Consider the following 25,000-nt stretch of genomic DNA (forward strand, 5'->3'; position numbering starts at 1 on the left):
GTGAGAAATGTGGTTTGCTGAGGAGAAAAACTGTTTTTTCTTTTTGTATGTCCAGAAGATTTATTTTGCGTTTCATTTTGTTGAGTTGACAGTATGGATTTATATAGGATGAATGTGTGCATAGGCAGGACTGACACGCGTATATAAGCTCTAGTACATTGTGTGGTTGCTATTTTATTTGTTTTGAGCCAATGTGATGCATGAGAGTGCTCAAAGGGTCTGGGCAGCCTTTTACTTTATTTACTTGTACAGTAAATGTCGAGAAGGTTTTATGAATGTGGTATGTTTCTATTGACAAGAGTAATGACTGGTTGTATGTCGCGTTCTTTGGTGCTGCTAATAAGAATAAATAAGGGGAAATGGTAGGTGTGTTTTGGCAGTCTATTTCTGTGGGGTCGCAATTCCATATGAATAACAGAATTTTGCAGTTATCATGCTGATGTGACTGGGAATTATGAAAATATATGGTTGCGATGGCGTTTTTCTATAACATTACACTCATATCTTATGTATGGCTTGTGTATGTTCGGTGAAAAATATGTAGATAGTACAAGTAGGCTAAACAGAGGGAATAAGGGGACGCATCTTTGTAGTACACCATGAGGTAGGCTGCACGTTTTATATGTCTTCTTACTATGTACATAAGTCTTGACGTAGGCCATAAGTTATTTGCCCTATATGTACCCTTGTTCTGCATTGTTGGACTATAATGATATGCAACACTTTATTTACTATTGTCGCAAATATTGTTGTTGTTCTTGTAGAGTTGGTGTTATTGTTCTAACAGTCTTTCTCTGCAAATTTTTCTATTTGCATATTCGACTTGTAGAAAGTGAACCGAATTGAGCAGCGAATTTACTGCTGCATCGTTCGCGTCAAACTAGTGTTTATATATATATATATATATTATATATATATATATTTATATGAATAAAAAATGGAGTTAACGCAGGTGTAATCAAATATTTTTACTTTCGACACATGTTTCGAAAATTCCACTGATACTATTCAAAAGAATAAATGGTATAAACAATGCAATCTTCTCCTCAGGAAAGTAAAAAAAAAAACGAAACTCGTCAATAAGACATTTTAGCAAAAAATGATGGATTTGTATAGCGATAGACAGAACGCTATTAATATTGTTTAAAAAAACGTTTCATTTAGAATGGTTGATCCTCTCAATTTCGATACCATATGACAAAGGCAAGAAATTCTGTCTTCTCTGTAATTCTGAGCTATTTTTCATTATTTTTTCTAAAATTACTCTAGTAAACACGGTTATAGAGCGAGCATACAGATGTAAACATTGGCAAAAACATACATTTAGTGCATATAAGTAGTCTCTATCATTATATATAATTTAAACTTTAATTTCCTTTATATTTAACATTCACTATTAATATCCTTACTCTTTCTGTTAGCTACTTATGACGTTATATCATATAACGTTTTTTTAAACAATATTAATAGCGTTCTGTCTATCGCTATACAAATCCATCATTTTTTGCTAAAATGTCTTATTGACGAGTTTCGTTTTTTTCACTTTCCTGAGGAGAAGATTGCATTGTTTATGAATCATGTGTCGAAAGTAAAAATATTTGATTACACCTGCGTTAACTCCATTTTTTATTCATATTATTAAAAATATTCAACGTAAACACAAAGTTTCTACCTTTATAAACAAGGAGTTACAACACCTTTACTTGTGAGATTTTTGCTGCCCTGGTAACTATTTATTTATTTTTTCCGTGTTAATTGTTAACAATGTAAAATTACACTCATCTATTTATATAAATAAATAAATAAATAAATAAATATATATATATATATATATATATATATATATATATATATATAATATATATATATATATAATATATATATATATATATATATATATATATATATATATATATATATTCTTGATGAACCCAGCTCAATCTGCTGAAGCTTGAAAGAAGTTTGCAAGAATATCTCTCTAGTAATGGTAATAATGAACTGAAGAGTCAGAATCAGTGCTGCCAAGACCTTTTGTCATCTTTTCCCTGACAACTCACGCTTGTTCTTCTTACATGCTCATGAGAGGACAATAACCATAATCCATTACACGGCCCCCAAAACTGGCAGAGAAAGGTTACATCATAATAGAGAAATATCACAAACGCTTGCGAATAGAGTGGACTCGGCTGACGTGTGATACTCGGCTGACGAGTGATACTCGGCTGACGAGTAATACTCGGCTGACGAGTAATACTTGGCTGACGTGTTAAGTGTACTATCCATAAGTATTCTTCAGACACTGCACTCATTTAACTCGTCGGTGCTAGTTGTATTTCCTTTTTAAACAAGAAAGAAATTTTGATTCTCAGAACACGACTAGAGAGAGACAAGTTCTTAGCCTTAGGAGAACATATGAGTTGATAACATGTCAATCACTTTTTTTGATAGTGTTGATTTAGTGCTAAATTCCATAAGAGTGAATGTCTCTATATTGATTTGAAGCATTTTTTAGAAATGTATTTGAAATGACTAGTTTGTTTCTCGGTGCTAACAGTTACGAAGACGGTTACTGAAATTCTACTTCTATATGTAAAATCCCCGAAATAGAAGAGTTTATCACTCTCCCGCGAGCAACTAGACTCCTTCCTCACTTTTTTCTAATCCTTTCATCCTGCCCTCGAATTTTCCTGCACTATCTCTAACTCTTCCGTCGAATTTCTCGACATTTCTATCAGCATACACAACTTCGCTCTCATTACCTCCATCCACTACAAACAAACACACTGACTCACACTCCTACTTCAACTTCTCCTCCCACCCTACCTACACCAAGCTCTCGATCCCCTACTCCTAATTCCTCCGTCTGTGCAGGCTCTGCAATGACAACCATGACTTGAGCCTCAGTCTCAACTCATGGCTCGCCATTTCCTCCTACGTGGATATCTTCTCACCATTGGGCACGATCTGTGGACCCGCCCCGCCGTTGCCCATCTCCCTTCGCCTACCATCCCTCCACCTTGCCTCTCCGGCACACCATTCTTCGAGCCTTCCGGCGACTCCAGTCCGAACCCTCCATTGCGTACATCTTCCCAACCTACCCCTTCCCTCCTTCAAACGAGCCCATAACCTGCGTGACCTCTTGGCCCCACTTCCCAGCCTGGCTCGTTCTCCTGCTCCCACCCACACTATCGCACCTTCCCCTACCTCTCTATCACCACCATCCTCACAGGCACCCTTCATCGTCCCTATCACATCACCGTCTCCTTTACCTGCACTTCTAGCGATGTTATTTACTGCATCTCCTGCGCGCTCTCTCTCTCTCTCTCTGTCCCTTCCAGTACATCAAACAAACGGGACGCCGCTTGGCTGATCGATTCACGGAGCAGCTCCGAAGCATCAGACCCGGCAGTGACACCCGGTCTCTCGCCATTTTCACTCTACCGGTCATTCACTACATCTATCTGTGTTCGGACTGTCTTTGCTAAGGGGCCACCCGGACTCCCGCCTTCACTGTGAATAGAGATTAATTTTCTCACTTCGCTCCTTTGCACCACATGGGCTCAAATTACCTCCTACCTTCATCTGACACCAACCTCACCTCCTCTCTTCATTTGATACCAACTTCACACCACTCCACTCATACTAGCACTGGCCACTTCCCAGCATCCACACCCTCCACACAGTTTTCAATAGCGTTACCACACATGCGACTATATGAACAGCCACACGCACTGTTTAACTCAGTACACACACCATTCACCATCATGCACACTCTCACACCCACACAAGCACATAATACATGAACACATAAAATATATACATATACACGCAACATACATAGACAGAGATAACTTTCGCTCACATACACCATACACATGCACACTGTTTGGTCACAGTCACAAACACACACTCAAACATATGTGCACACACCACGTGAAATAGCATCCTTCAACTGCAACACACAATGCACACACACATATACACACACATCACACACGTCACCTGCCTCTGTTCACACATACACACTTATACACTCACACACACCATTCTCACATACACACGCACGCATGCACGCACACCTTTTCTTGGAATCACAAGCACTATTATTAACTCCCTTCCTTTCAACCTCTTTTTTTCCAGTCCTTCGCCATATTGGCCCGCTGAAATCTACATGTGTTTTTTCATTCTCTCTCTTTATTTTCTCTTATTCCTCTCCGTCGAAGAGCGTAAGCTCGAAATGTAAAAGACTTTTTTCAATTTCCCGAGTGTCTAACTAATACACTTGCTTGTTGTTCATACACCTGTCTTCGTCTTTTGTTTTTCTATAAATTTCAACTATATATATATATATATATATATATACATACACACATACACACATACACACACACATACATATATATATATATTCATGATGGTGATAAGGATGATGATGAAATGTGTGAGTGTATATATATATATATTATATATATATATATATATATATATATATATATATATACACACACACACACTGACACATTTCATCATCATCCTTATCACCATCATGAAGATTATATATATCTTTCTCTTTTCTTGGCTGATCTCCATCTCGCATGATCCTGATATTTTTCCCAGTCTAGTGGTGAGCTCCTGTATTTCTGCTTCACTGCTTCCTAACAAATCAATATCGTCAGTAAAGCACAGGTTGAAAATGAGCCGTCTTCCAATGGAAACAGGAGTGGAAGTCTTCAAATACCTCCTACATGATGTTTTCCAGAAAGATGTTGAAAAACACTGGAAAGAGAATACATCCTTGTCGAACAGTGGGGTAACAGTGTCAAACTCTCTCCTTCACCAAAAGTCACTAACATAAGAAGATAGCCGTCGAAATAACAAGAAAAGAACGTGAGAAAATAGCCATCGAAAAGATGATTACACTGGCAGTGCTACATCATGGATAGAGCTTTTGGACTGAAACATACAAAATATATATACTTTCTTCATGACTTGTTTTCCATGCGGAGGTGTGAAACATACATAATTATAATTCGTATGCGTGTGTGTGTGTGTGCATGTGTATGTGTGGGGGTGGGTGGGGGGGTGGAGTGAGGACACAAGGGCAGTACGTTTTAAAGTATACACTGTGTATATAAATAGCAGATTCATCATGTTTGGTGCTAAAGTATTTCTAAATTTAATTACGGAACGGAAAATGGTTTCCATTTCTAATATTTAAAAAAGCAACAAAACAGCCGAGTATCTCTATATATGTGTGTCTGCGCATGAGTGTGTGAGCGTGCATGTATCTAAATATGCTTATATTCGCTTTCGTGTCTAAATGTGTTTGTGTAGACATACAGGCACATATACGTCTGTGGGTATGTGGGTATATATATATATATATATATATATATATATATATATATATATATGCGTGCATGCACATGTGTGTATGCATACATGCACGTGTGTGCATGTATTTGCTTGTGTGTGTTGTTTCCCCAGAGCTGACATTCGTGTATTTTTGGCGCAGGTGAACACCGGGAGCTTTTCATTGCACCACTTAATCATAGAGCACTATACCCATATACTTACATACATGTATTCATATATATATATGTGTGTGTATGTGTATGTGTGTATGTATGCATATGAGTGTGAGTATGATATATATATATATATATATATATGTATTTATATGTATGTGTATTTATATGTATGTGTGTATGTATGTATAATAATAATAATAATAATAATAATAATAATAATAATAATAATAATAATAATACTATGCGTGTGTGTTTACCCGCACACAGGCACACAGACAAGACAGTCATACATTTGAGGGCGAATGTATGTTTTTATAGTAATATTTTGTTTTGCATATCAGTAAGAGTATGCGTGCGCATATTCGTGTGTGTGTGTGTGTGTGTGGTGTGAGACCACGCGTTCATATTTAAACGAGAGAGATAGAAATGGAAGAAGACATCAAATTATTATTGAGATAAAATTCTCCGTCTAACGTGAACCAATAAAAATATCAATAAATAAATATATCAACAAATTCCAAACACATTACTTGAAATTTATGTAAAAATGAAATTCTTATCAATTAGGAGAAAGATGTTATTTTTTGAAATGGCTTGTTTGTTTTTGTTTTTTTTTTTTAAATATGCCCATATTTTCAATATTTCATATAGATACCGATATCTATGTAATTTGTGGGTGGAAAGTGGTTTAGCAGTTAGAGTGCCAAGCTCAATGCTTTGCTGCAGTTCAGCATTTACGCTGATGCCTGTACTTCACTGAAGCGGTCTAATAAGGCGGAGCTATCACTCGCGCTAGCTAAGGCGACGAATATTCCACTAGCGATTGCCTGCCTATGGAGTCGCCCCCACCACTTTGTCATCTTTGATAATTAGTATTCCTGCTACCACAAACAGATAGGGAACAATGTCGAGGCCCCCACATTTTCACCCGATGAAATTTTGGTCCTTATTTACAGTTTTAACAAAAATTTACAGTTGTAAACAAATTATTTTCAATAAAATCCAACAAACCTTTGGGAGACGCTACAACGTACACCCAACACAAACGATAATGATAATAATAGTAATTTCAAATTTTGGCAGAAGGCCAGCAGTTTCGAAGGAGGTGTTAAGTTGATTACAGTGACCCCAGTTTTCGACTAGTGCTTATTTTATTGAACTCTGCCTCCAGAGTATGAAAGGTGAAGTCGGCCCCGACACAGGACATGACGAAATACCTATTTCTTTACTACCCATAATGGGGCTAAACACAAAGAGGATAAACAAAGACAGACAAACGGATTAAATCGATTATATCGACCCCAGTGCGTAACTGGTACTTATTTAATCGATCCCGAAAGGATGAAAGGCAAAGACGACCTCGGCGGAATTTGAACTCAGAACGTAACGGCAGACGAAATACGGCTACGCATTTCGCCCGGCGTGCTAACGTTTCTGCCAGTTCGCCGCCCTATACACGATAATAAATATAATATTATTATTAACACAGACAAAATTCTACAAGATTTGGGTAGAGAACAGCCATGTAAAATCTACCCAGTACTAAACCGGTATTTATCAAATTGACACTTGAAAAATGATATAAAGTTGGCTCTAGCAAGACTGAACGCGTGCTGTATGAGTGTACAACTGTTTGAGTTGCTAAAAAATCAATGGTATTGAAAAATACTGAAAAACAAGTTGTTGGACTAGCAGATACATCAGTTGAACTAGAAAGGTATAGTTTATATGGAGCTTGCAAATTGGGGAAAGAAAAATCTGCTTTATCAACGATATAATACATAAGGAGGACAGCTTGTCTATAAGCCAGTGTTTGCAGAGTATTAGTAATCTAATCTTTGTTAATCAGCTGCACGGGGCGTTTTTTGTATCATTTATTTTAGCATGTTTTGGATGCATTCAACAGTTTGGTATGTAGTAAAAGCGTTGTCTAGATATGCAAGACATAATTTGAGTCCAATGTGTGTTACACATGAGCTTTGTATATATCCATTTCAGGATATTGTATCATGCTGTGATTCTTTCAATCAAAATGTATTTTTTTATCAAATTGACAGGCAAATTGCGTTGGTGTCTCATTGGTTTCTCTAGGCAGTCATGAAGCCTAAGATTATTAGTATGTATGAAAATGGGGAGTAGTATAAAGGCGATGGGTATTGTGCAATTCATGTTTTTGCAACAAAATTAGCTTGCTACAACGGAGTAGTTTGAAACCGGATGTCTAATTCATTACACTTGTACTTAATGCAGCTTGCTTTTGTCTTTCAAACCACATGTTGCTGACGTCATTGTCGTTGTTGTCATCATCATCGTTGTTGCTGCTTTTGTTTATTCGTTTCCTGTTGTATATTTTTCAGTCGTGGAGGCGCAATGGCCCAGTGGTTAGGGCAGCGGACTCGCGGTCATAGGATCGCGGTTTCGATTCCCAGACCGGGCGTTGTGAGTGTTTATTGAGCGAAAACACCTAAATCTCCACGAGGCTCCGGCAGGGGATGGTGATGATCCCTGCTGTACTCTTTCACCACAACTTTCTCTCACTCTTACTTCCTGTTTCTGTTGTACCTGTATTTCAAAGGGCCGGCCTTGTCACTCTCTGTGTCACGCTGAATATCCCCGAGAACTACGTTAAGGGTACACGTGTCTGTGGAGTGCTCAGCCATTTACACGTTAACTTCACGAGCAGGCTGTTCCGTTGATTCGGATCAACCGGAACCCTCGTCGTCGTAACCGACGGAGTGCTTCCATATTTTTCAGTTACATTGATCTTCTTCGAAATATGACTACACCAGAACGACTTCCCCTTACCTACATCAGCCCAGTTATAAACAGTTGAGAAATCTTTCGCATAGTCGACCGACCTGGAAGAAGGGATAGTCATGACTGGAATGTCTTTGATTATAGATCAATCCAATCAAGACTGATCCACTCTAAACAACAACAGCAACAACCAAAGTAGTGCTTGCAAACTTACAAAACACTCGAAATTCTATTGTAGTTTCTCTCTCCACTCCGTACCGTAATACAGTGTGCTGCAATATACCTAACAGCCATCGTATCTATTTACAGCGGAGATGGACTGAGTGGTGGATAAGTAAGTTGTGGAGAGGCAGCACAGCACCGTACCGTACCGGTGACCTTTTAGCTAGTATAGCAGCAGAACGATAACAATACGGCCGGCTGCAGCTCCGTCTAGCCAGTAGCCAGATGGTGACCTACACCTACACTGTGCTGAAAAGTTAAGACTAGTCTAGGGAATGTTCATTTCAGACATAAGGAGACCATAAGTCGATTTATCTCTGCAAGGGCAGAGAGGATATATATATATATATATATATATATATATATTCATGTATGTGATGTGTATACATACACACACATATAAAGTGTGTATGTGTGTGTGTGTGCGCGCGCGTGCGTGTTTCGTATTGTTCGTTCCTTAAATGTCGAAATAGAGATCAAACGATTGAAATACGCAATAACGAAGAACTCGACCAGAAATCCAAATAAACAGTGAGTCACAAACTATAAGTATGTATCAAGCACTGTCTACTAGCATGTGAAGGAGGGCGTAGATTGCTGAATCTATATCGGAATCAGATATTGGAAAACTAAGCGAAATCTAAGAACGTTCGCGTCTTATGACTGATATTTGTTTTGTGGCCGCAGTGAAGACAATTTTATTATCAATGACCGAGCTAGAATCTACATTACTGATAGCACAAGAAGCAATGTAAATTGACGAGTGTAATGTTGGCCTTGCAGTGACAAGTTCAAGTTTCTTTTTAGGACAAGAGGCAAGGAAAGTTCATGTGGGTTTTATAGTCCCTCTGAGCCCGGTGAAATTGATGTAGTTAACATCATGCTTAAGCTGTTTATAAATCGGGACCAGAAAAAGAAAAAAAAACAATCATGAGTAGGGACAACTGGAAAGGAACTGACTGAACATAATGGTTAGGTGAGTGCAGAGCCTTGGGAGTTCGGATGCAGCGTCAGTAATGAGAGAAGGAGAGATGAATGAGCCGAGATAGGACAAGACTAGCTAGCCACAAGGATCAACAGAGAGGTGACATAGCATGTCAGTGGGTCAGCCGCTGGAGTATGTCGTGAGAATGTCATGTCGTCAAGAGGAAAAATTAAAAAGCGCCTACTTCCCACGAATCTCTCACCTAATTTTCTCAATTCCCTTCGTAAAACGTCAGATATTCGATATTACTTCCCTTGCACAAATTTCAGTTATTTAGTATAGTTTCAGAATTAAGACCTCTCACCTTGTCATTAGCATAGCAATGCATTGATTGGAAACTAACACGACGAAGTCAACTCACCTGTTTCGATTCCTAGTTAGTCTTTATTTAATTTTCCTTGCATCGTTGTGCTGGAGAATGCATAAATATCACAAATGATTCTTTTCGGACGTAATAAGTTACTAACAGGCAATGGTTCACTTTCAGTCTAAGATAACTATGTCACTCTACATTGATATTTAAATAATGCAATTCTAGATAATATAGCTCTTATAAAGACGGAATGAGAACAGCTGGATTGCCTTTCATCACAGGTCATATGAACACAAAGCCTTTTACTCTACCGTCAAGGGAACATATCTGCCAAAATTTGAAAGAAAAGAATATATCTTGACATACTAGAAAGAGTAATTAAATCTTATCAATCGAGATTTTCCAGGACTTAAGCAACTCTAACAACAGATGCTAGTATACTGTCTTCGATTCTATTTATAATTGCTCCATTTGGTCTTTTGGTAAAGTTTAAAATGGTCATTTATAATATCAACTAAAGTGGAAAGCTGGCTGAATTATTAGTGTTGGGAAAAAATGCTTTGCAGTATTTCTTCCGATTCTTTACATTCTGAGTTCAAATATCGCCGATCGATAAAATAAGTACCAATCAAGCACTGGTTCGATTTACCCCATCTCCATAACATTGCTGGTCTTGTGCCAAAATTTGAAAGGAAAAAATCATATTAACTAAATTGTCATACTGAAGAGAATCGAAACTGGGTCGATTGTGCTACAAAACGTAATTTTTAAAGAATATAAAACAATTCCTCAACGCTCGGATCACAGAGCACCGGATATGCGAACAAATGTTTGATACATATCGTATTACACAAACGTATTCAATATGTAAACGTTATTTATTTGGATTTCCTCTCAAAAGATTTATTTATTTTCATTTCTCCTCTAACTCTTTGTAAAATGGCGAATGTCAGTCTTTTGATGATTTCTTTCAATGCTATTAAAATATAATCCGTGCAGATCCCTTGTTGAGCTCTTGTGGTGTCCTTATGGCTGATCTGGTAGTTGTTATTTCAGTCTATATTTCTCACATTATTTCCATCCACTAGTACCAATTGTTATCCGAAACCATATCTCTTAGTAACGTACAATTATATAAGGATGTTTGTAAATCTGGTTCGAGATTTTCTCTCTATTTTTTTCATTTGTACAGGAACAAACTTAATTATTATCAACACCTGGTTTGTGAGTTCAAAGCCACAGCAGGTATATTTTCGTGTTTGTTGTCAGGATATTTTATTCGTTATTCTATATGGCCTCAAACTATTTACCTCTCTTGTCTGTCTGTTTGTCACAGTGCTTCTTCCTCTTCCCCTCTTTCTCACCTCCTCTCTCTCTCTCTCTATCTATCTATCTATCTATCTATCTATCTATCTATCTATCTATTTATCTACCTGTGTGTGTGTGTGTGTGTGTATGTGTGTGTCCCTATCTACGTCGGTTTGTGTTTTCGCTTTTATTCTGTTTCTTTCTTTCTATTCCTATTTCTGTCGGTTTGTTTGTTTTACTCTCACTGAGTCTTTCTTTATACTCTCTTCCTTCCCAGTCTCTTTATCCTTGTTTGCTTGTCTCTCACTGTTCCTGAGTATTTTTTGTGTATCTTTTTCAATATATCTATCTAACTATTTATCTGTCTATCAATCTGCCAACCTATGTTCGCATAGTATATATATATATATATATATATATATATATGGCTGGCTCTCCTCTTTTCGTGTATTTTCTCATACCTATATCTATTTAGGCGGCTGCTTGCCTCCGCTTTCCTCTCTAACTTTTTCATTTTTCTTTCTTCCGCGGCACCTTCCTTCTCATTCTGTCTCTCTCCCTCTTTCCTTCTCTTCTGTATATAATCGTGTCTATAACTGAAATAATGTCTTTATAAGAATGTCTTAAGTATGGTCCATGCCATTTTTTGAACGATGGAGATCCAAAATTGTGTCATTGTATTTCATGAGACAAAACGGAACCTTAGCGTGAACATTCAACACCTACTCTGAATTAGCTCTGCCATCTGAAAGGGATCCGGTGACCTGAATAACGAGGTCCCACTGTAAATTGTTTGACACGAAAAAGACATGAACACAATAAGAATGGAATGTCTTGGAACTCTATTGCAGTATACATTACATAATAAAAGAGGAGATCTACATAGTCATTTGATCTGCTAGAAATAGCAGCCAAATCTCCTCCAAATTACAACATGAAATCTTAATAAAGGACATATTAGATAGTGTTTTCCTATGTTGCACTGAGTCTCAAATAAGTTGGGTTGATCATGTCAATTTTGCCTTTGATTATAAATATGGTCCATCGGATGTGGATCTAAACAACATCGACGATGAAGACAACGATACTTTTACAACCATTCTGTGGACAATGAAAGGAAACGTGTCCACATTACTGATTTGAGACAGATTGAACGTTAAACTATTCTAATGGAACTTGAACCAATGTCTTTCAGGATTACTCCGACGTCCACATTACATATTACACCAGACTGAAACTATGTGAGAACTGGATGGAATGGCATAAATAAATGTTAATCAAATGTCTTAATGAAATAAGGACGGAGTAATCTCTGTATAATGCAAACTCATGAGGGTTGATTTCTTTCTTTCACCCTGTTTCAGAGACTCTTTGAAGAAAAATTATTTATTGGAAGCTTGCTATTACGGTTTTGCTCCTTTAAAGCGGATAACACGAAGCTGTGTGGTTTGACATCGTAAGAAGAATTAAAATATATTCATCTTGTAATGCAAAATCGCTTCGACGACCATTTTTAGATCGCAAGAAAATTTATGTTAACATATTTAATGCATATAGCATTAAACATCTAAATAATAAAGTGAGCAAAAACGATGTTAGTTAATGAATAATATTTTTTTTCTTGCAATTTATGGTCATGTACTGATCCTTGTACTGATCTCGTTTGCGAAGCATAGCCTTCACTCTACTTACCAAATCAGGGATAAATTTTTTACTATACATTACAGCTAGTGTTAGAAATGAGCGTGTATAGCGTGGTAACATGTATCACGCTTTCACTGATTATGTTATGTATTTATGTGCTCGTGAGCAGATATGGATACTTTCTCAGTACTTTCACTCTTCAGCCAGCGAGACATTCGGGATGGAGAGGGAGAGAAAGAGAAAGACGGCTGCACATGAACCTGGCTAGTACTCATTACAGCCGAATGTATTAGAACAAAATGAAATGAAGTGCGTTAAGGACACAGCGCGCCCAACACTGAGTATGACGTTTCTTTTTATATAACAAAGAGGGTCAATTACATTGACTTCACTCTTCATTGAAATGCGTGGCCTTCAAAGTGAGTTAGAAATAATGATTATTAATTACATAACTTCCAGAGCAAAATATCTTGCGGTATTTATGTTCGATCTAGGGCAGACCAGCCCTTTATTCTTAAACTACCACTTGAGCACTGGGGTTGATTTAATCGTCTAAACCGTCTCCCTCAAATTTTTAACTCTGTGTCCTGTGTTATGAAGGATTATTTAGTGCAATGCTTTGACAGAATCGGTAGATCGCCGGTGAAAATACTTTGCGTTATTTGTTCCAACTCTGTAAGTTCCAAGTTCAAATCTCGCCAAATTATCTGTTGCTTTCCGTCCTACTAAGGTTTATAAAATAAAGGACCGGTTAATTACTGGAGTCACTTTAGTCAATTTAATCAACAAACTTCTTCCTTTACATCCTGGCATTGTTTCTATGCATGAAACTACTATTCATATTACCACTACTGTGTCACCGAAGTTTGATTCATTTCCTTCTCCTACCACAGAGTTATATATCTTAAGCTGTAACATCTTCAAATTCATTCCAGGGAAACATAAGATGTATAATTAGCAATAACTTCTTCTTCTTCTTCTTCTTCTCTTCTTCTTCTTCTTCTTCTCTTCTTCTTCTTCTTCTTCTTCTTCTTCTTCTTCTTCTTCTTCTTCTCCTTCTTCCCCTGCTTCTTCTTCTTCTCTGATAGAGCATGTAGTCGTAGACATAGTAACTGAGACGTGACAACCGTCACAGTCAGCCATATTGTTAACTTTCTTAGATTTTTATTTTTATTTCATAATTTTCTAGAATCAGAGCATATATTTTCCTTCTTTTTGATACATTCATAAAATCTGATTTAATTTAAATATTTTAAATTAATATTTGTATATTTATTTTATTTCATTATGTGTTTCATTAATGTATCGCGCGCGGGCGTATGTGTGTGTATATATGTCAGATTTTCATTTTTGCTTCTAAATTTTACTGTTGCATATCTAATGTAGGTATCTGAAAATTTCATTGCTGTGAAGAATAAAAAAATATCAGACATTTTAGACGGAATTTTCTTTGATAGATCGGTCAAATAATAGTCAGTGGAAATTAAAAAGTAGTGAATGGATTACAATTACAGCCAGAAATGGACAAAGAGGCAATTGGAGTAAATGTGAGATGTTATATATCTAATGTAAAGACTATTTGCCAACATAATGTAGCTGTCCTGGAAGGGACGATTTTATTTAGCCCCAGACAACATCGTTTCCAGCTGGTTAGCCAGCTGGAAACGAAGTTTCCTCCACTCCAACACGTACTACAGTAACAATTGTCCCTTCCAGGACAGCCACATTATGTTCACAAATAGTCTTTACTTTAAATAACTGTTATTAAAAATCTTTCTTTGAGAGATTTAGAAATAATAATGTTTCTATTTGTTATATATCTAAGTTTTCTTTTTTGAAGCCAACGACAAATTCCCTGCGTAACTGCTCGAAATACTAAAATAGCAACCAAATCTCCAACGAGTGACCCCTTACCAATCTCAAAACGAAGAATCGAAAAGCATGTAGAATAACATAGTCAAACACACACACACATACACATAACATATAGGGTATGCTTGCGAGAAAGATTGAATGGTCATTACTGGAATGTCTTTGATCTTAACTATAGCTGAACTTAATTATAGCTAAAAAGCGACTATGATTTCATACAAATTCAAAATCTTTCAACTTTATAAGAGGAATAGAGGAACACAAAGCAGTAGCAGCACAAAGGAAATCAGGAGCAACAGCAGAATGCAGCTACAATAAGCACAGCAACTGCAACACCAATTTCAGCAGCCTCCAAAGCAACAATAACAAAAACAATAGATTTAAAGGGCTGAAGATAGAAACTTATCTCTTTGACAGCCCTCATTCAACCTTTTCAAGTTTCACTTGAAAAGTGAGATGTCATTAGAAAAGAAAGTGCTACCTCCCAGCAATTTTGTTCAAATGTGGGTGGGTGTGACAAGAATGACTCAAGTGAACGCGTCAACTCAAAGCATGCGCTTGTAAATTGGAAGCAAATAATATGGAGAGAGCACTTGTTCTAGTCGTCAGGGCGACCGTTGTTTTATGGGGATTTCACGAGCAACCCTAGAAAGTTTTCCACTGTGGAAAATTATTCATCGTTAGAATTTATTTTATCACCATTTTTCTAACTAACTTTTACACGCTGCTTTATGTAATCCCACATTGAATTGTTCAATTTTAAAGGCAGTGAGCCGGCAGAAGTGTTAGCGCGTCGAACAAAACGCTTAGTTGTATCTCTTCCGGTACTTTACAGTGGTACTCCAGCATGATCGCAGCCGCATGGCTGAAACGAGTAAGAGTGTAAAAGAGTTCTGAGTTTAAATCATACCAAGTTCAAATCTTACTTTACATCCATTTGGAATCGTTTAAATAAGTACGAGTCAATTACTGGGATTAATGCAATCGACTTGTCCCCCTACACTCAATGTGCTGGCAGAAACGTTAGCTTATCGGACAAAATGTTTAGTGGCATTTCGTCCGGGGTCGATTAAATAACTACCAACTGAGCACTGGGGACAATGTAATCGGCTAAATCCGTTCCCCGGGAGATTCAGCGTGACACAGGTACAACTCAATTTCTCCAGGTGAGTAGACTGGTTCAACATGAAATAAAGCGTCTTGCTCAAGGACAAAACACACCGACGGGAATCGGACCCACGACATGACGATCATGAGCCGCACACCCATAACCGTTAAATCACACGCTTTCAACAACAATAAATATATATATTAATACTAACTTAGCTAATAGAAAGCAGCCAACACAAAAGTGCTCACATGTCATGGCGACATTTCAAAAGTTTCACATTGAAAGAAATACATCAGTGTCCTGAATACATTTGAAAGATTCTGTTATAATACAACTAGGAAGGTTATATAACAAAGAACATTCGCTTTAGATTATTCGTTTCACTCCAGTCATTACAATTTTCCAATGAGATTTTTCGCATATAATAGTCAAGGGATTCGTTTTCAAAGTAGTTGAGATTCTTTTGTGTTGTCGTCGCTGTCGTTGTTGTTTAGTGGGGCTTTTATTTTTTTTCCTTCTTAAGAAATAAGTTAAGACTAAATATAAACAATGTATCAAATGCAATATTTCTATTACTGGAATATGTAAATAAATAAAGGCTTGTGAGGAAAAAAATTAACGAAAGCAAGCGAGTAAGAACGAAAAAAGATAGATAGATAGATAGATAGATAGAGAGAGAGAGAGAGAGAGAGAGAGAGAGAGAGAGAGAGAAAGACAAAGAGACAGACAGGTAGATAGACAGAAAGACAAATAGAGAAATAGATAATTAGATAGATAGATAGATAGATAGATAGATAGATAGATAGATAGATAGATAGATAGATAGATAGATAGATAACTTTATTGGCCACACAGGGCTGAACACAGAGGAGACAAATACAAATGTAGACAAAGAGACGGACGTACAGACAGACAGGTAGATAGACAGAAAGACAAATAGAGAAATAGATAATTAGATAGATAGATAGATAGATAGATAGATAGATAGATAGATAGATAGATAGATAGATAGATAGATAGATAACTTTATTGGCCACACAGGGCTGAACACAGAGGAGACAAATACAAATGTAGAGCTTTTCTTTTCGAAGATGGAAAAAGAAAAAGGGAACAATGTAAAATTCCGATCAAAAGGGATCAGAAAAAAAGCGATCAAAATGGATCGTGTATCACAGAAAGATTTTTTTTTTAAGTAAGAAACTAGATTAGGTTCATCCGTGGAAAGAAAAGCCTACAGAAAAGACCACGGTAACCTCAAGCAGGAAGAAAATAAACAAAGTGCTCTTTCTCTCTCTCTCTCTCCCATTCCTTTACGATTTACAGGATTATGCTCAAAGTGGTTTCGTCACTCGTTCGCACCATCTTTGCTACATTCACCCACCTTCTTTTCAGACTTTCACGAGACAAAACCTGCCTCTCCATTCTCACCTTCCTTTTCAAGTGGCACTTGAAAAAGTTGATGAGCGATTGGCCAGAAAGGTAAGTGTTTGTCTCTAATCCTTTCCCTCGAATCCACCACACACATTCTTTCACCATGGCCACCAGTACGATGAAGACTGCTTTGCTATCCCGGTTGAGGGAAGGGGGCGGAGCAATTTTCACAATAGACTCGACCGACAGGTGGACTTGCCCGTAACAGCAGCCGTTCGGCATAAGCCCACAGGTCGGAAATGGTTGGACACTGCACGAGTGCATGCAGAACGGTTTCGTCGCTCTGACCGCATCTCGGGCAAGTCGGTCCAATGCGTCTCGAACCGTGCCTGCAGAGCTTATCCCGAACAGTGCTTCTCGATAGCACTGCCAGGCCAGGGATCTTTGGTGATTGTCCATAGATCCCGGCCCGAAAGTTGTCCTGGACAGGCGGGTCAGGTGTTCCTTGTCGACGCCCAGATTCTGCCCGAGAACTTCGTCGCACCTCCCCTCAGATAGATAGATAGATAGATAGATAGATAGATAGATAGATAGATAGATAGATAGACAGATGGATAGATAGATATATAGATAGATAGATAGATAGATAGATGATAGATAGATAGATAACGGATAGATAGATAGATAGATAGATAGATAGATAGATAGATAGATAGATAGACAACGGATAGATAGATAGACAGACAACGGATAGAAATCTCTCTCTATATAAACGGCAGTTTGTCTGTGCGTGTTTCTGTGTGTCTGTTTTCTTGTACCCTCACCCTGACCACGGCTTTCAACCGATTCTGATGAAACTTGACACACACATAGCCCAATGTCATAATTCAAAACTAACGCAGCGAAAATTTTGAAAAGTTACCCCAGTTCTGAAAAAAATCGATAAATTCGACATGGGGTCGAGAATCAGAAACACAAACCGCAAACTGTCTAGGGGACGCAACTCCGCCTTTTTTAACTAAAAAAAAAATTTACCATCATTTTTTTCCTTCTTTTTGCTATTTTTTGGCTAAAACTCTCTAAAAATGCTTTATAGTTATTTCCCTTACAAACCCGAGCAACGCCGGGCGATACTGCTAGTAAAGATATATATATATATATATATATATATATATATAGATAGATAGATAGATAGATAGATAGATAGATAGATAGATAGATAGATAGATAGATAGATAGATAGATAGATAGACAGATATATATATATATATATAGATAGATAAATAGATAGATAGATAGATAGATAGATAGATAGATAGATAGACAACGGATAGATAGATAGACAGACAACGGATAGAAATAAAGATATATATATATAGATATATATAAAGATAGATAGATATGTTTCTTTATTAGCCACACAGGGCTGCACACAGATAGAACAAATTACAAGGTAGAGCTTTTCTTTTGAAGGTTTAAAAAAAAAAAATAAATAAAAAGGGGGGGTCGATCAAAAGGATAGTAAAAGGAGAGAAAGAGGACAAAAAAAAGGGGGGGGGGTTAAAAAAAAAGGGGAGGGAAAAAATTGATCAATAGGGATCGTTATCACAGAAATGTCAATATGAAGTGTAAAGGGGAGGACAGGTGAGGTTTACCCGTGGAAAGAAAAGCCTACGGAAAAGACCACGGCACCTCGGTCAATGAGTCACATGTTATATTTCTTTTTTTTTTTTTTTTTGCAAATAAGCAACTCTCTGTATTAATTTTACGGTTCATAGAATCATAGTCAAGGTGGCTTCGTTATTCATACGTGCCATCCTTGCTACATTCACCCATCTTTTTTTTAAAACATTCACTAGACAAAACTTGCCTCTCTACTCTCACTTTTTTCTTCAAGTGATACTTGAAGAAGTTGATGAGAGATTGACCAGAGAGAAAGTGTTTGTCTCTAATCCTTTCAGACGCGTCCACCAGATACATTCTTTCGCCATAGCCACAAGTATGATAAAAATAGCTCTTCCTTCCCGTTTGAAGGAAGGAGGCGTGACGATATTAACGATAGACTCGGCTGATAAACCGACACGTCCCACACGTGACAGCAGTCGTTCGACATAAGCCCACAGGTGGGAAATTGCTGGACACTGCACGATTGCGTGCAGAGCGGTTTCGTCGCTCTGCCCGCATCTCGGGCAGGTCGGCCCCGCTTCTCGGTAGCACCGCCAGGCCAGGGATCTCTGGAAATTGTCCATAGGTCCCGGGCCGAAAGTCGTTTGAAACAGGCGGGTCAGGTATTCCTCGTCGACGCCCAGGTTTGCCCCGAGCTCGTCGTCGTACCTCCCCTCCACTAATCCCCTATAGAATGCTTTGGTTGTGTTGAAGTCACTCAAGGTCGACCCGGGACGGCAGAGTTGCTTGAGAGCAACGCGACACTCGCGGTGCCATTCGCCCTTCTTCGGCCTCTTTTTGATCCACGACTGTAGTTCGGTCATGGAGACGAGTTGCGGGAATGCGTGCCTCACAAACGGCGACCACACCTGTTCACCGTCGTCTACATAGAGCCGGAGATGTCGCAGTCTCAGCGCGTGTCTGCGCATCATCAACCACGGCATGCCCAGCCCTCCTTTTAACGGGTGTTGACAGCAAATGGATCGCCTGACCATCGGGACGCATCCTTTCCACAAGAAGCGGAAGAGGATGCGTTCTAGTTTGGTGATGGTAGGGTCGGGACAAGGTACGACGGTCAGGCGGTAGTAGATGATGGACGCGATGTACGCGTTCACCACTCCGCCCGACCTTTTAGGGACAGTTTCCTCTCGGCCCATTGCTGGGCGAGAGTGACCACCCTACTCGTTATCTCGTTCCAGTTCTTCTCCATTTGGAGGTCCGGACCGAACCAGACCCCGAGCAACTCAACCGGGCCGTCTGTCCAGCGTCCCACGACGGAGGTACTGGTGGACGGCATGGGCTTGCTTCTCCAGGTGCCGAGCCGCAAGCCCACTGACTTTTCCCGGTTGATTTTTGCTCCTGTCACCGCTTCGTAGTCTTTCAGTGTCTCGCCGACCCGCTCGATGTGCTCGTGGCTTGACACTATGACGGTGACGTCGTCCGCGTATGCAGACACGCTCGTCCCGCATCCTAATTCTCGCGGGATGCCCCTCAGAGTCGCCAGCTTCCGCAGTACTGGCTCAAGAGTCAATACGTATAGAAGCGCCGAGAGGGGGCATCCCTGACGGACCGAACGTGCAATGTCGAAGGGTCTCGATAGATGTCCATTTACGCGAATTACCGAACGGATGCCTCTGTACAAGGCAGCTATCCAGCCGCGGAAGACGGGACCGAAACCAGCCGCTCTCAGGACCGCCTCCAAATATCGATGGTCTACCCTATCAAAGGCTTTCGATTGATCCAAGTTGATCAGGGCCCCACCCATGCCAGGTTCGTTAACTACCCTGTCTATGATGTAGCGCATCAGATGGAGGTTGTCATGGATGCTCCGGCCCGGCACGGCGCACGTTTGTGCGTTGTCGACCAGTTTCTCCATGACAAGCGCCAACCTCTTGGCTAACACCTTTGTCAAAATTTTCAGGTCCGCATTGAGCAGAGTGATTGGCCTAAAGTAATCTATAATGTTTCCCTTGTTTGGATCTTTCTTCAGCAGAGTTACAGCTCCTCGACTCACAAAACCGGGTATGCTCCCGTTTTGCTGCCAGTTGCAGTATACCGCTGCCAAGACGTCTCCAAACAAGTCTGGCATACAATAGTAAAATTCGTAGGGTAGACCATCCAAACCCGGTGATTTGTCCCTCGAGCATTCTGCCATCGCTTCCCGCACTTCCGCCGCGTGATGGCACCTTCGCAGCACCTTGCCTTTCTTGTCGAGAGTCGTGGCAGGCTATGTAGGTAGGCACTGAAGTCTACCCTACGTCTTGCCCTCCACTCGTCCCGAACAGTCGGGCAAAATGCTGCTGAAAGGCCTCACACATTTTACTTGGCTCGAGCAATTCGCGCCCCTGTTCATCTACCAGTGACCGAATGGTGGCTTTGTTGCCCTGTTGCGCCTCTGCCACCCGGGCCTCTCTCGCGGCTCCAACACTTCGTTCCTTAGAGCACGCATCCTAGCTCTGACAGCACATCCTTCGTGTTTGGCGTTGAAGTGTTGGTCGAGGGCCAACCTCGCCGCCAAAACGTCGGATGCGATGCCGCTTCTAATTGCCTCTTCTAGCTTCTTAACTAGCTCACCCTCTACTCATTTCTATCTATGGCTAGTGCTTTGCTGTACCTAATCGCTTCTGCTTTTACTGCCTCTCTTGAGGGCAAACCACCATTTGTTGTTGATGATGGCTCCCGTCAAAGCCCTCTTTACTAGTGTGCTAATCCGGTCTCTGAAAACTTTCTGGACGGGAATGATGCGTTCAGTTTCCAGTACCCAGGACCCTGTCTATGTGCCTTATCTAAGTCTAGCGTACACGTCACCAATTTGTGATCCGTGTAGCTGACTATGTGGAATTGTGGACATCCTAAGTTATCCTTGTCTACTGTCCTACACAGTATCCTATCTAGATACGATCTCGACGACCCACTGCGGTTGCTCCATGTCCACGTTGGTGCATTTGGGTGGTCGAGTCGGTACCTGTCAGACAGTTGGAATCGTCTGAGCAGGTCTCTGAGGCATTTGCATCCCCTTCTGTTTCTGTCTCTACCCACGTAGTCTACATGCGTGTCCAAGGTAGCATTCCAATCCCCCACTAAGAGTAAAGGACGAGACGTTCCCAAGAATACTTCTAGACGTCGAAAGAAATCCGCCCGACCTGTTAAGGGCGGTGCGTAGACTGATACGAGTCGAAAAGCGCACCCATTGCTGCCGTCAACATCCAGAACGATCAGTCTACCCTCCGGGTCTACGAATATCGTCTTGACTTCGAGATCCAGGCTCTTGTGAAAAAGTACCGCGCGTGCCACTACCGCCCATCCTCGGCAGACAGGGAGCGAAATAAATGTTAAACTGTCCGCCAAACATGGACTTTAGGGCCCGTGGCTCGTGGAGTCTGGTCTCACTTATGGCTATGATTCCCAAATCATGTGACTTGATGTCATTTAGGAGGTATCCTTGTTTCCAAGGAGACCCCAAGCCACGCGCATTCCACAACACCATCTTGACCATGATTCTATTGGGGTGTGTGCTTTAAAACACAAAATGAAAACAGAGAGTTACTTACATGTGTCGAAAGTTTTGGCTTCCTCGTTCTTTGATGTGTCTTCGAGGAGGTTTCTATATAGTTTTGGGACAGATATTTCTGGAAACCCCCTACAGCATTGGGAAGAGGGCTTTGAGTTTGTGTGTTGTGTTTGTGTGATGTGTAGTATTTTGATGTGTTTGGGTGGTGTAGTGCGTGGATGATTGCTATTTTTAAAGTCATCTTCACAAATGTTTTGTATCCTGTGATGTACTCCATTAGTTTGGAGTCTTTTGTGTCTATCGCTGATAGCATTGTTTTTGTGGTGTTGGTGCTTGTTTTGTTGTGTATGGAGTTTTCAGGGTTCAGGTATCTCCCTGCTTTGGTTGCGATTTCTTGTTTGGTTTTTCTTGATCTTTTTCTTTTACCCCCTGTGGCTATTTGCCATTCTGTCGAACTTTCATCGTTAGATGAAAAGTCTGACGAATCAGCAGGGGGCAAGGGTAAAGCGTCTGGGTGTGTTTGTGCGGTTGTAGATATTGTTGTGGTGCGCGGGGAGGGTGTTGCTGGGGGTTGTTGTGGTTATTGTCTCTCCTACATCCTTGGTGCTTGTCTTCTTCGTTGTTATTCTTGGTGTTGGAATTGGTTTATTTGTTGTTGGTGGTGATGATTCTGTTCTTGGCGCTGGTATTGGTGTTTTTTGGTTGGGTTGGCTTGTTCTTTGTTTTTTTTCCTGCATTTCCGCATACAGCTTCTTGACTAGCTGTCCATATTGTGGTGTGGGCAATAATCCTGGCTTTTGTGATTTTTCCTGTGGCTGTTGTTGTTGTTGTAATTTTGCGGCAGATTTGCACTCCTTTTTGAGGTGTGCCTCACTGCCACATGTATAGCATCGTGGCCTTCTGCCCTCGACTACTACGTATAACTTGCGGCCATCCTCAAGATGTACGTGGGTGGGGATTTTATTTATGTCCTCTTGACTTATGTGGAAGAGGAACTCTATTCTCTTTCCCCAGCCAGTCCTTGGTTTCCGAAACAACCGATATCTAGGATGTTTAAGTCCTCCATTTCGGATGTTAAGGGGATGTAATCCACAGTGTTGTAGTCACTTGGGGGACACCACTGATAATGACTTTCGTCACCTTCTGGCCGAGGTAACTCGGTGTCAACGTTAGTTCATCAGAATGAAGGGTTATCGTTGAGAATTTCTTCGCCAACTCTTCATTCTGAAAAACCACCTGTACGTGTGCGAACTTGTTCGCCCAAGTCACACAATCCTTGTATCCCCAGATGGGGCGTAAGCACTTTTCGACTTTGTCTGTGCTTGCCTTTTCTGGACTTTTTGTTTTTTTATTTGTGATTTTATATACAATTGTCTTTTTTTTTCTCTCATTCAGTATGTGCTGAGGTATGTGTAAGAGTATTTTTCCGTTTTGATTTGTAATAAGGTTTCTGCAATCTTTAATCTGTTGTGTAGTAAACGAAACTTTTGTTACCTTTTCTTTTATCGCCTCGGCGAAGTTTGTTGTTGTTGTTATTGTTGTTATTGCCGGTGGTGTTTGTGTTGATGGCAGGGGTGTGGGTTGTAGGTTTGTGGTTGCTGATTATGCAACTAGCAAGGGGTGGAAAATTGCCTGCGTAATTTAGTCCTGCATTAGCGCAAATTTCGGCATTTCGTTTGCTTGTCGTCGTTATTTTTTCACTTGTTGGTGATGGAGTGAGCAGTGGTTGAAGGGAATTGTTGTTGTCGTCGTCGTCGTTGTTGTTGTTGTTGTTGTTGTTGTTGTTGTTGTTGTTGTTATTGTCGTTCTTGGTGACGGCGGTGGTGTTAGTAGTATTAGTAGCATTGACGGCACGGTCTTTGGTGGCGGTGATGGTGATGTTGGTATTGTTATTGGTGGCGACGTCTTTAGTAGGGATAGCAGTTTTAGTAGCAGATTCTGCCATGGTGTTGTTGTCGGTGTTGGTGGTGGTGGGGACTCACTGATGGTGTTGACGGTGCTTGGCCTTGCGACCTTTGTTTTGTATTTGTTGCTGTTGTCGATGTTGATGGTGGCGGAGTTGTCAGGTTCAGCGTAAGGTAACAGAGCATCCTGTTTTTCTGCCTCTGCGTCACGCTTGACTTGCACCTCAGCCTCGTGGTGACCAGTGGCCATTTTGGAAATAAAATGGCTAAATGAAACCACGAAGGCTATGAGAATTTTTTCTTTTAAATTTTGCCCACAAGGGGCAAAATTTTGTGTAGATATTAATCAAGGTTTGCAGTGGATGTTGTTGCACAACTTTTAAACACAAAATATTTCACAATAAACAATTTTCAACGTACAAAATGACCAACTTACGTGGAGCCCATTTGACTAGCGTCCGTCCATGTTCGGATGATAGAGAGATAGATAGATAGATAGATAGATAGATAGATAGATAGATAGATAGAGATAGATAGATAGATAGATAGATAGATGGATGGATGGATGGATAGATATATTGATTGATTGATTGATGAGAGATAGAGTGATAGATAGATAGAAAGGTAGATAAAAAGCAAAGAGAGAGACCAGGAAGGGGCGAAAGGAATAAAGACGGAAAGAAAAAAAGAAATCAAGGAGAAAAAAGAGACTGAAAAATAGAAATATATAAATAAAGAGAAAGAAAGAAAGAAAGAAAGAAAGGAAGAAAGAAAGAAAGGAAGGAAGGAAGAATGAAAGGAAGTAA

General features: G+C 39.8%; 1 long non-coding RNA gene across 1 annotated transcript in view; it reads right to left on the reverse strand.

The window, feature by feature from the left end:
- Nucleotides 1-17,302, reverse strand: part of LOC118763263 — a 21,348-nt gene extending 4,046 nt beyond the window's left edge. Inside the window, exons 1-2 of the long non-coding RNA XR_004999014.1 lie at nt 17,292-17,302; nt 11,112-11,120 (exon numbers count right to left, since the gene is read on the reverse strand). This is a non-coding gene — a long non-coding RNA (uncharacterized LOC118763263). The remainder of the gene's footprint in view (nt 1-11,111; nt 11,121-17,291) is intronic.
- Between the last annotated feature and the right edge of the window lie 7,698 nt (nt 17,303-25,000).

This window comes from Octopus sinensis, linkage group LG4 (assembly GCF_006345805.1).
Source record: "Octopus sinensis linkage group LG4, ASM634580v1, whole genome shotgun sequence".
In the NCBI taxonomy this organism is placed as follows: domain Eukaryota; kingdom Metazoa; phylum Mollusca; class Cephalopoda; order Octopoda; family Octopodidae; genus Octopus; species Octopus sinensis.